The sequence below is a fragment of the Arachis ipaensis genome, chromosome B06, assembly GCF_000816755.2.
Source record: "Arachis ipaensis cultivar K30076 chromosome B06, Araip1.1, whole genome shotgun sequence".
Classification (NCBI taxonomy): domain Eukaryota; kingdom Viridiplantae; phylum Streptophyta; class Magnoliopsida; order Fabales; family Fabaceae; genus Arachis; species Arachis ipaensis.
In genome coordinates, this window is record NC_029790.2 from 46,584,498 (window position 1) to 46,594,388 (window position 9,891).

Consider the following 9,891-nt stretch of genomic DNA (forward strand, 5'->3'; position numbering starts at 1 on the left):
GTATTTAGACTCTGGGTCGTCTCACGAGGAATTGCAATGAAGTGAATGATTATTGGCTATGAATGATATTTTGGGGTTTTTGGGATAAGAGGCATAAAATGTAAATGGCAATGAAAATAAACTAAAAATAAACTAACAACTAAAAAGGTCTTGGCAAAGGTTGGTGGTCAAGGATCTCTATCCTTATCACTAACCACAACATGAGAATTGGTACGGATCAACCCCATTAAGTCATCCTCTAACTAATAAAGGAAAGTCAAATGAGCTATGTCAATCCAAGTCCATGAATCCTAGCTCTCCACCAAATTAATTAGTGAGATCTAGAATTAATGGCTTCCAATTTCAATTACTTGGACATTAGTAACTCAAGAGTTCCTAAGTTACCTTTCCAAGCCAAGAGCATAAAATTCTACTCTAAAATCCTTCCAAGCATTTCATCAAACACTTGGAAGGTGAAAAAGGAAAACATAGTAAAATTGCAAGAAAAGTAAATCTACACTACTCAATTGCAAGGAATTAAACAACAACAAATCAAATTAACAATAAAAGAAACATCTAATCTCAAATTGCATTAATTTTAAATCAAATCCAACAAGTGTGCATTAACATAAAAGAGAGCATAAAAGTAAAATTAACGTCACAAACTAAAAGAATGAAAGTGTAGAAGCAAGAATCCATAAAAGAAATAAGATGAAAACATGAAATCAAAACTAGATCTAAGAGAGACTAACCTAGGAACCCTAATTCTAGAGAGAGGAGGGAGCTTCTCTCTCTAGAAACTAAACTACATGATGCTAACACTTCAAACAATTGCTTCCCCTTTGCTTGGACTTCAATTTTGCATGAAATACACTCAGAAACAAGTTGGATTTGGGTTTGGGCAGCTCAGAAATCGCCCCCAGCATTTTGCCTTTAAGTGGGCCATGTGAGAGTATTGGGCTTGTGCGTGCGCGTCGATTGACAAATTCTTTACCCGCGCGGACGCGGCATGTACGCGTGCGTGTCTATGGTCGAGACCACTTTTGCGCGGGTGCGCCTTGTGCGCGTGGGCGTCCTTTGATGCATTCCCAATCTTTGTTTCTTCATGAGTTCTCCCACTTTGCATGCTTTTCTACTCATTTCTTCCATCCAATACTTGCCTTATAAACCTGAAATCACTCAACAAATACATCAAGGCATCGAATAGAATTAAAGTGAATCAAAATTACCAATTTAAGGCCTAAAAAGTATGTTTTTACACTTAAGCAAAATTCAAGGGAGAATTACAAAACCATGCTATTTCATTGAATAAATGTGAGAAAAAGTGGTAAAATCCCCCAAAATAAGCACAAGATAAACCACAAAATCGGGGGTTATCAAATCTCCCCACACTTAAACTAAGCATGTCCTCATGCTAAAATCAAGAAATAAGTAAAGGGGTATCAACATTTATTCAATGCAAACTAACTAAATGCAATCTATCTATATGCAATCTATCTATATGCAATCTATCTATATGAATGCATCCACATGGTCAAAACAAGTCAACTTCCAAGAAAACATATTTAAGTACAAGGGCTAAATCCATAGCAGTCAAATCAAACCCACAATTGAATTGAATTATTAAAAAGATTTTACGAACTTGCAAGAAAAGACATGATCATGGGTGGAAACATGTAATTGAGCAATCGAACCCTCACCAGATGTGTATCCGCTCTAAGTACTCAAGTGTATGGGGTTGATTCACTCAATTCTCCCCTAATCATGCTTTCCAAGATTTGTTTTTCATCTAACGATCAACCATTATTTTATGCATGCATACAAATATCATGGGGACTTTCCCATAGGTTGTAATGGGGCTAGGGTCAAGGTAGGGTGCATATGGTCAAGTGAGCCAGAAATTCGAATCTTTAATTAACTTAAACTTCCCACCTAACCTATGACAACCTATACAATTCTAAACAAACCTAGTTATCCATTCTTCACTTTTCTACATACTCATGCATTCCCTTTCTGATCACCACACACATGCATTGATTATTATTGAACTTCACTTTGGGGCACTTTGTCCTCTTTTTATTGCTTTTCTTTTTCTTTTTTTTCTATATATTTTCTTTTTCTTCTTTTATATATGTATTTTTTTTTGTTTTTCTCATTTTTTTCCTTTTAAAACTAAAATATATACAAGAACATCAATGCATATGGTTTACACATGATTAATAGATGAGTGTGTACCCAATTCCCAAAATTTTTCAACAAAAACACAAACACACTTTTTTCTCTACCCAATATTCCCAACTCTCCCAAAATCAAATGATAAACACTCTCACTAGCCTAAGCTAATCAAATATCCAAATTAAGGGATATTTATTATTTTTCACTTAGGCTTGTAATGTGCTACAATTAAGAACAAATGGATTAAGCATAGGCTCAAAATTGGCTAACAATGGAAGATAAAAGGTAGGCTATATGGGTAAGTGAGCTATTTGAACAATGGCCTCAATCATATAAATGCATGTATACACAAAATAATGGACATAAAGAATCAAACAAATCAAGGATTACAATCATAGGAAGAGAATAATGCACACAAGAATGAAAATAAGTGGTTATAAGATGTAACCACACAATTGGGCTCAAAACTCACATGCTTGTGTTCTTAGCTCAAAAATCATGTTCCAAAATAAATTCTTCGAGCAAGTTCAACAAAAAAAAATTTTTGCAATCAATTGAGGTGGGGTGCCCTATAGATAAAATCCTTGGAAAATATAATGATTTTGACTAAGCTATATATATACATATGTAATGCAACCAAATATCTTAAAAGACCTAAAAATAAAATGCAAAAGTGTCGGGATTAGAAATTTGTCACCCAAAAACACCGAATGGTCGGACGACCTCCCCACACTTAAAAGTTTGCACCGTCCTCGTTGCACTAAATGAACAAGGGGTACGGCAACTCTCCAAGTTGCCACCTTCATCTGGTAGGTCAACCAGTTGCTGCGTGTTCTTCCTTCCACTTCCATTTTTGCTTATGGTGCATTGATCATGAAAAATAAAATAAACACCGTAAGATGAGAAAATACAAAAGCAAGGAAGCGTGAGTTGTTGGAATGAGGTGAGTCACTAGAATTGAGTGAGTGAATTGGTGTGACATTGATAAAAAATAGGTGTGTGGGTTCTAAAATTGCGCGCGGTTTAGAACACACACACACTAGTATAAAAGCTATGTCACATTTACACAAAAGAAAACATGCACTTCACACTCATTCTAGTGTGCTTGAGATACTTTAAAAGACTTGTAGGCTGAGACAACCAAACAAGCAATAAAGAAGTATGAGAGCATTCAAGCAAAAATCAAGCAATTGTGAAATTGGATAATGCATGGACATTAATTGATGTGTAGGTAGACTTAGTGAACAAAATGGTATATGAAACTCACACAACAATCAATGACACATATTGAAGTTGTTGCAACACCTAAGTGACATAGAGGTGAAACACATGGATGCTATGGAACTTAGGAAAATGAAGATAGAAGTGGAAATCAATCACATAGCAAGCATGTCCCACAAAGCTTTACAAAGCTCAAAAATATGTCATTAGGTAAGCTTTCGATCCAATTTCACAATTCTACAATCTCAATGCATGAAATAAGTGATGTGAATAAGGGTAGACCATAAACAAGCATCACCTAAAAAAAATGCAATGATAATATACAATTGCCTAACAATGGATGATGAATGCATGGTGGCCAAAACATGCAATTCAAAAGAGTTAAAAAGCTTAAAGGCAATGTCAAATGTACTTGGTATTCAAAAGCATTAAACATGAAAAGTTTCGAACCAAGTAACCAAATATAACCTCAACAAAGAATCCAACAATGACAATTAACATCAATGATGTTAGACTAACATCTTATTCGTAATAAGCAGCAGTAAACATTAAACAAGATTAGTAATCTAACACTTATAATGGAAAACAAAAATTAAACTAACTAACCAACTAAAAAAATGGTGTTACATGGTGTTTGGTAGTGTTGGATGATGTTTGAAGGGTGGAAAGAAAAGAAGAGAAGATAGAAGAAGGAAAGAAATGGAAAGAGTAGAAGAAAAGAAGGTGAGTGAAACAGGGCAATCCACGCGGGCGCGCGCGTAAGTGTGGATTGATGAAATGGCAGCGACGCGTACGCGCGGCTGACGCGTACGCGTGGATGGCAAAGCAGAGAGTCGGCGCGTATGCGCAAGGTGCGCGTGCGCGTGCCTTGGGGCACAAAGTTGGCACACTTCAGGCACAACTCTCGGGTGAATGTATGGAGGGGTGAAAAATTCGATCCACGTGTACGCGTACATGACGCGTGCGCGTGGATGGCCGAAATGGCTTGATTCACGCGTACGCGTGGAGTGTGCATGCGCGTGGATGGTGCTCTGTTTTTCAAAATTTTTCTATGTTTTTGCACCAAACCAAGCATTCCAAACCTCCAAACAACTACTAAAATATCATAAAACCTTATTTAACCTACTAGACTCCCAAATAAACTCAACTAAGCAATTCAAAACATGAAATTAAACTAGTTTTACCAATATATACAAAAGAGAAAAAGGAAAGAGTTTACCATGGTGGGTTGTCTCCCACCTAGCACTTTTGTTTATTGTCCTTAAGTTGGACTTATGGGGAGCTCCTCATCAAGGTGGCTTGTGCTTGAATCCATCCTTGAACATCCACTAATGCTTGGACTTCCGTTGTGCTTCATCATTCAAACTTAATAACTCCAAGCTTTGATGGAGTTCTTCACAAACCATAGGCTCCCAAAGTTGATCTTCCTTGTGCGATCCGGGATCCCACACTTTGTTTTCACACCCGTCCTTGAGTTGATCATGGTGATTTCCTCCGGGTGGCAAGAGAGATGAATTCTAACGAAGGCACCAAACTATCCTCCTAGACCCATCTACTTGAGCACTAGTCCAACCTTTGCTCCTTGAAGCTTCAACCACAATGAGCCTAGACTTACAACGCCAACCACTAAACATCCTCCTTTTACGCTTAATTCCGCAAAGCGCCCTAAGTTGGCCATCCGTCTCATGCAAACCAAACTCAAGGGGGATAATAAAGCTAAGAGTTAGAAGTTTTACCTACTTGAATGAAGGATTTGATGACAACCTAGGTGGAGGAGTTCCCAACGGTCTTGACAAAGCATGCTCCACTCCCGTCCATCCTCTCCTAGATGTTTCCACCACTTGGCAAGGTTCTTCAAGCTCTACCTCTTGCCAAGCTTCCTCAAGTTCACATTCTTCTTCACCAAATTCTTCTATCTTTTTCCCATCACTCTTATCATAGATAGGAGGCTTAGTGAAGTCTACCTCATCATCAATTCCAAGCATATTGGGGAAGGACTCATCAAGCTCAAAAGGATCACATATTTATTCGGAATCATCATAAATGGGAGAGCCTATTGATTGGAACACTTCTTCCAATTCTTCAATCACATTTTGCCTTGGAGGTTGTGCACTCTCCTCCTCAACATCAACTTCGAACTCCACGGAAGAAGGCTCTTCAATTTGTGCTTCCTCTATGTACTCAACATATCCTAAGGCTCCAAACACAACTTCCTCTTGTTCAATAATCTCTACCTCCTCTTCTTGTTGCACTTCTTGCTTTAACTCCTCTTCTCCACCTTGAAGCTCCAATTCCACTCCCTTACTAAGCTCTTTGGGTGCTTCTCCACATTCAACAATGGGAGTGCCTTGATCGCATAGGCTTAGGTGGGATGAGACTATGTTGCTAATGGCTTCTACCATGATAGCCATCTTGGCTTTTAACTCCTTAAACTTCTTTTCTTCCTCCTCGTGTTGCCTTAAGATATGAGATTCAAGATCCCTTAATTCTAGCATGAGGGCTTCATTGGGAGGTGATGGTGGAAGAGAGGGTTCATTGTTTGAGGGAAGGGTATTGTAGTTGGAAGGTGGTTTATATTGGTGAAATTCTTGAGGTGGTATGTATGGACTTTGTGGTTCATGGGAGTATTGGTGTTGGAATAGTGGTGACACTATATATGGTTCATATGGTGGTTGGTATGGTGGGTATGGGTTGGAATCATATGGAGGTGAATGGTGGCATGAGGCTTGTGAGTATGGTGGGGGGCTATGTTGAGGAGGGGATTCATTTGCATATGATGATTGTGGTTGACAACCACAATGAGGGTCATCACATACATTAGATTGGTATGCATTAAGATTTGAATTGTACCCATAAGAAACTGGAGGAGGTTGTTTCCAAGAAAGTTGTCCATAAGCTTGGGGCTCCTCCCACCTTTGATCTCCAAATCCTTGATGCAAATCCTCATTAAAGCTTCCATTTCCTACAACATAGTTTGACCCACACTCATAGCCAAAGTGATGAGAATTCATGGTGATAAGAGAAGACAAAAACAAAACTAATAAGAAACAAAGAAAACAAAGTCCTACAACTAGCCAAAGCCAACAAACAAACCAAAAATCAAGCTATTCACAATATATATAATAGCCAATAACATAGCACCATTGCAATTCCTCGGAAACGGCACCATTTTGATGAATGAAATTTCTTGACGGTTTAGAATTTATCTAATGGGGTCTCGTTGTAAAGTATAGTTTCCAAACCAATCAATAATCTTTTCATACAAAAATTTTGGGTGTCACAAAGAACAAATCCCATTGAATTAACCGGAGTATTTAGACTCCGAGTCGTCTCACGAGGAATTGCAATGAAGTGAATGATTATTGGCTATGAATGATATTTTGGGGGTTTTTGGGATAAGAGGCATAAAATGTAAATGGCAATGAAAATAAACTAAAAATAAGCTAACAACTAAAAAGGTCTTGGCAAAGGTTGGTGGTCAAGGATCTCTATCCTTATCACTAACCACAACATGAGAATTGGCATGGATAAACCCCATTAAGTCATCCTCTAACTAATAAAGGAAATTCAAATGAGCTATGTCAATCCAAGTCCATGAGTCCTAGTTCTCTACCAAATTAATTAGTGAGATCTAGAATTAATGGCTCCCAATCGTCAATTACTTGGACATTAGTAACTCAAGAGTTCCTAAGTTACCTTCCCAAGCCAAGAGCATAAAATTCTACTCTAAAATCCTTCCAAGCATTTCATCAAACACTTGGAAGGCGAAAAAGGAAAACATAGTAAAATTGCAAGGAAAGTAAATCTATACTACTCAATTGCAAGGAATTAAACAATAACATATCAAATTAACAATAAAAGAAACATCAAATCTCAAATTGCATTAATTGTAAATCAAATCCAACAAGTGTGCATTAACATAAAAGAGAGCATAAAAGTAAAATTAACGTCACAAACTAAGAGAATGAAAGTATAGAAGCAAGAATCCATAAATAAATAAGATGAAAACATGAAATCAAAACTTGATCTAAGAGAGATTAACCTAGGAACCCTAATTCTGGAGAGAGGAGGGAGCTTCTCTCTCTAGAAACTAAACTACATGATGCTAACACTTCAAACAATTGCTCCCCATTTGCTAGGACTTCAATTCTGCATTAAATACACTCAGAAACAAGTTGGATTTGGGCCTGGGCAACTCAGAAATCACCCCCAGCGTTTTGCCTTTAAGTGGGCCATGTGAGAGTATTGGCACGTGCGCGCCATGTGCGCGTGCGCGTCAATTGACAAAATCTTTACCCGCGCGGACGCGGCATGTACGCGTGCGCGTCAATGGGCGAGATCACTTTTGCGCGTGCGCGCCTTGTGCGCGTGCGCGTCCTTTGATGCATTCCCAATCTTTGTTTCTTCATGAGTTCTCCCACTTTGCATGCTTTTCTACTCATTTCTTCCATCCAATACTTGCCTTATAAACCTGAAATCACTCAACAAATACATCAAGGCATCGAATGGAATTAAAATGAATCAAAATTACCAATTTAAGGCCTAACAAGCATGTTTTTATACTTAAGCAAAATTCAAGGGAGAATTACAAAACCATGCTATTTCATTGAATAAATGTGAGAAAAAGTGGTAAAATCCCCCAAAATAAGCACAAGATAAACCACGAAATCGATGGTTATTGATGAGGGGATAATTTATACGCTATTTGGCATTGTTTTTACATAGTTTTTAGTATAATTTAGTTATTTTTTAATATATTTTTATTAGTTTTTAAATGAAAATCACATTTCTGGACTTTACTATGATTTTGTGTGTTTTTCTGTGATTTCAGGTAATTTCTGGCTGAAATTGAGGGACCTGAGCAAAAATCTGATTCAGAGGCTGATGAAAGACTGCAGATGCTGTTGGATTCTGACCTCCCTGCATTCAAAGTTGATTTTCTGGAGCTACAAAAGTCCAAATGGTGTGCTCTCAATTGCGTTGGAAAGTAGACATCCATAGCTTTCCAGAAATATATAATAGTCCATACTTCGCTCGAGTTTAGATGACCCAAACTGGTGTTCAACGCCGGTTCTCTACCCTATTCTGGCGTTAAACGCCAGAAACAGGTTACAAGTTGGAGTTAAACACCCAAAACAGGTTACAACCTGGCGTTTAACTACAACCTGGCGTTTAACTCCAGAAACAGCCTAGGCACGTGTAAAGCTCAAGTCTCAGCCCCAACACACACCAAGTGGGCCTTGGAAGTGGATTTCTGCACTATCTATCTTAGTTTACTCATTTTCTGTAAACCTAGGTTACTATTTTAGTATTTAAACAACTTTTAGAGATTTATTTTGTACCTCATTACATTTTAAATCTGAACTTTGTACTCTTTGACGGCATGAGTCTCTAAACTCCATTGTTGGGGGTAAGGAGCTCTACTGTGTCTCGATGAATTAATGCAATTATTTCTGTTTTCTATTCAAACATGCTTGTTTCTATCTAAGATGTTCATTCGCACTTCAATATGATGGATGTGATGATCCATGACATTCATCACCATTCTCAACCTATGAACGCGTGACTGACAACCACCTCCGTTCTACCTTCGATTGAATGAGTATCCTTTGGATTCCTTAATCAGAATCTTCGTGGTATAAGCTAGAATCCATTGGCAGCATTCTTAAGAATCCAGAAAGTCTAAACTTTGTCTGTGGTATTCCGAGTAGGATTCAGGGATTGAATGACTGTGACGAGCTTCAAACTCACAAGGGTTGGGCATAGTGACAGACGCAAAAGGATCATTGGATCCTATTCCAGCATGAGTGAGAACCGATAGATGATTAGCCGTGCGGTGACAGTACACCTGGACTATTTTCACTGAGAGGACGGATGGTAGCCATTGACAACGGTGATCCACCAACACACAACTTTCCATAGGAGGAACCTTGTGTGCGTGAAGAAGAAGACAGGGGGAAAGCAGAGATTCAGAAGACAAAGCATCTCCAAAACTCCAACATATTCTCCATTACTGCATAACAAGTATTTATTTCATGCTTTTTTATTTTTCGCAATTCAAACTGATAATCATAATTAATCTCCTGACTAAGATTTACAAAATAACCATAGATTGCTTCAAGCCAACAATCTCCGTGGGATCGACCCTTACTCACGTAAGGTATTACTTGGACGACCTAGTGCACTTGCTGGTTAGTTGTGCGGAGTTGTGAAAAGTGTGAATCACAATTTCGTGCACCAAGTTCTTGGCGCCGTTACCGGGGATTGTTCGAGTTTGGACAACTGACGGTTTATTTTGTTGCTTAGATTAGGAAAAAAATTTCTTTTTGATTTAGAGCCTTCTATTATTGTTTTTGGTTGAAATTTTCTTTTTAAAATCCTTATTTTCTCTTTTTAAATTTTTTGAAAATTTTTATAAACTAATAATTGAGTTTTTCTGTTTGAGTTTAGTCTCATATTTTAAGTTTGGTGTCAATTGCATGTTTTTATTTTCTTTTAAATTTTCGAATTTGTGTT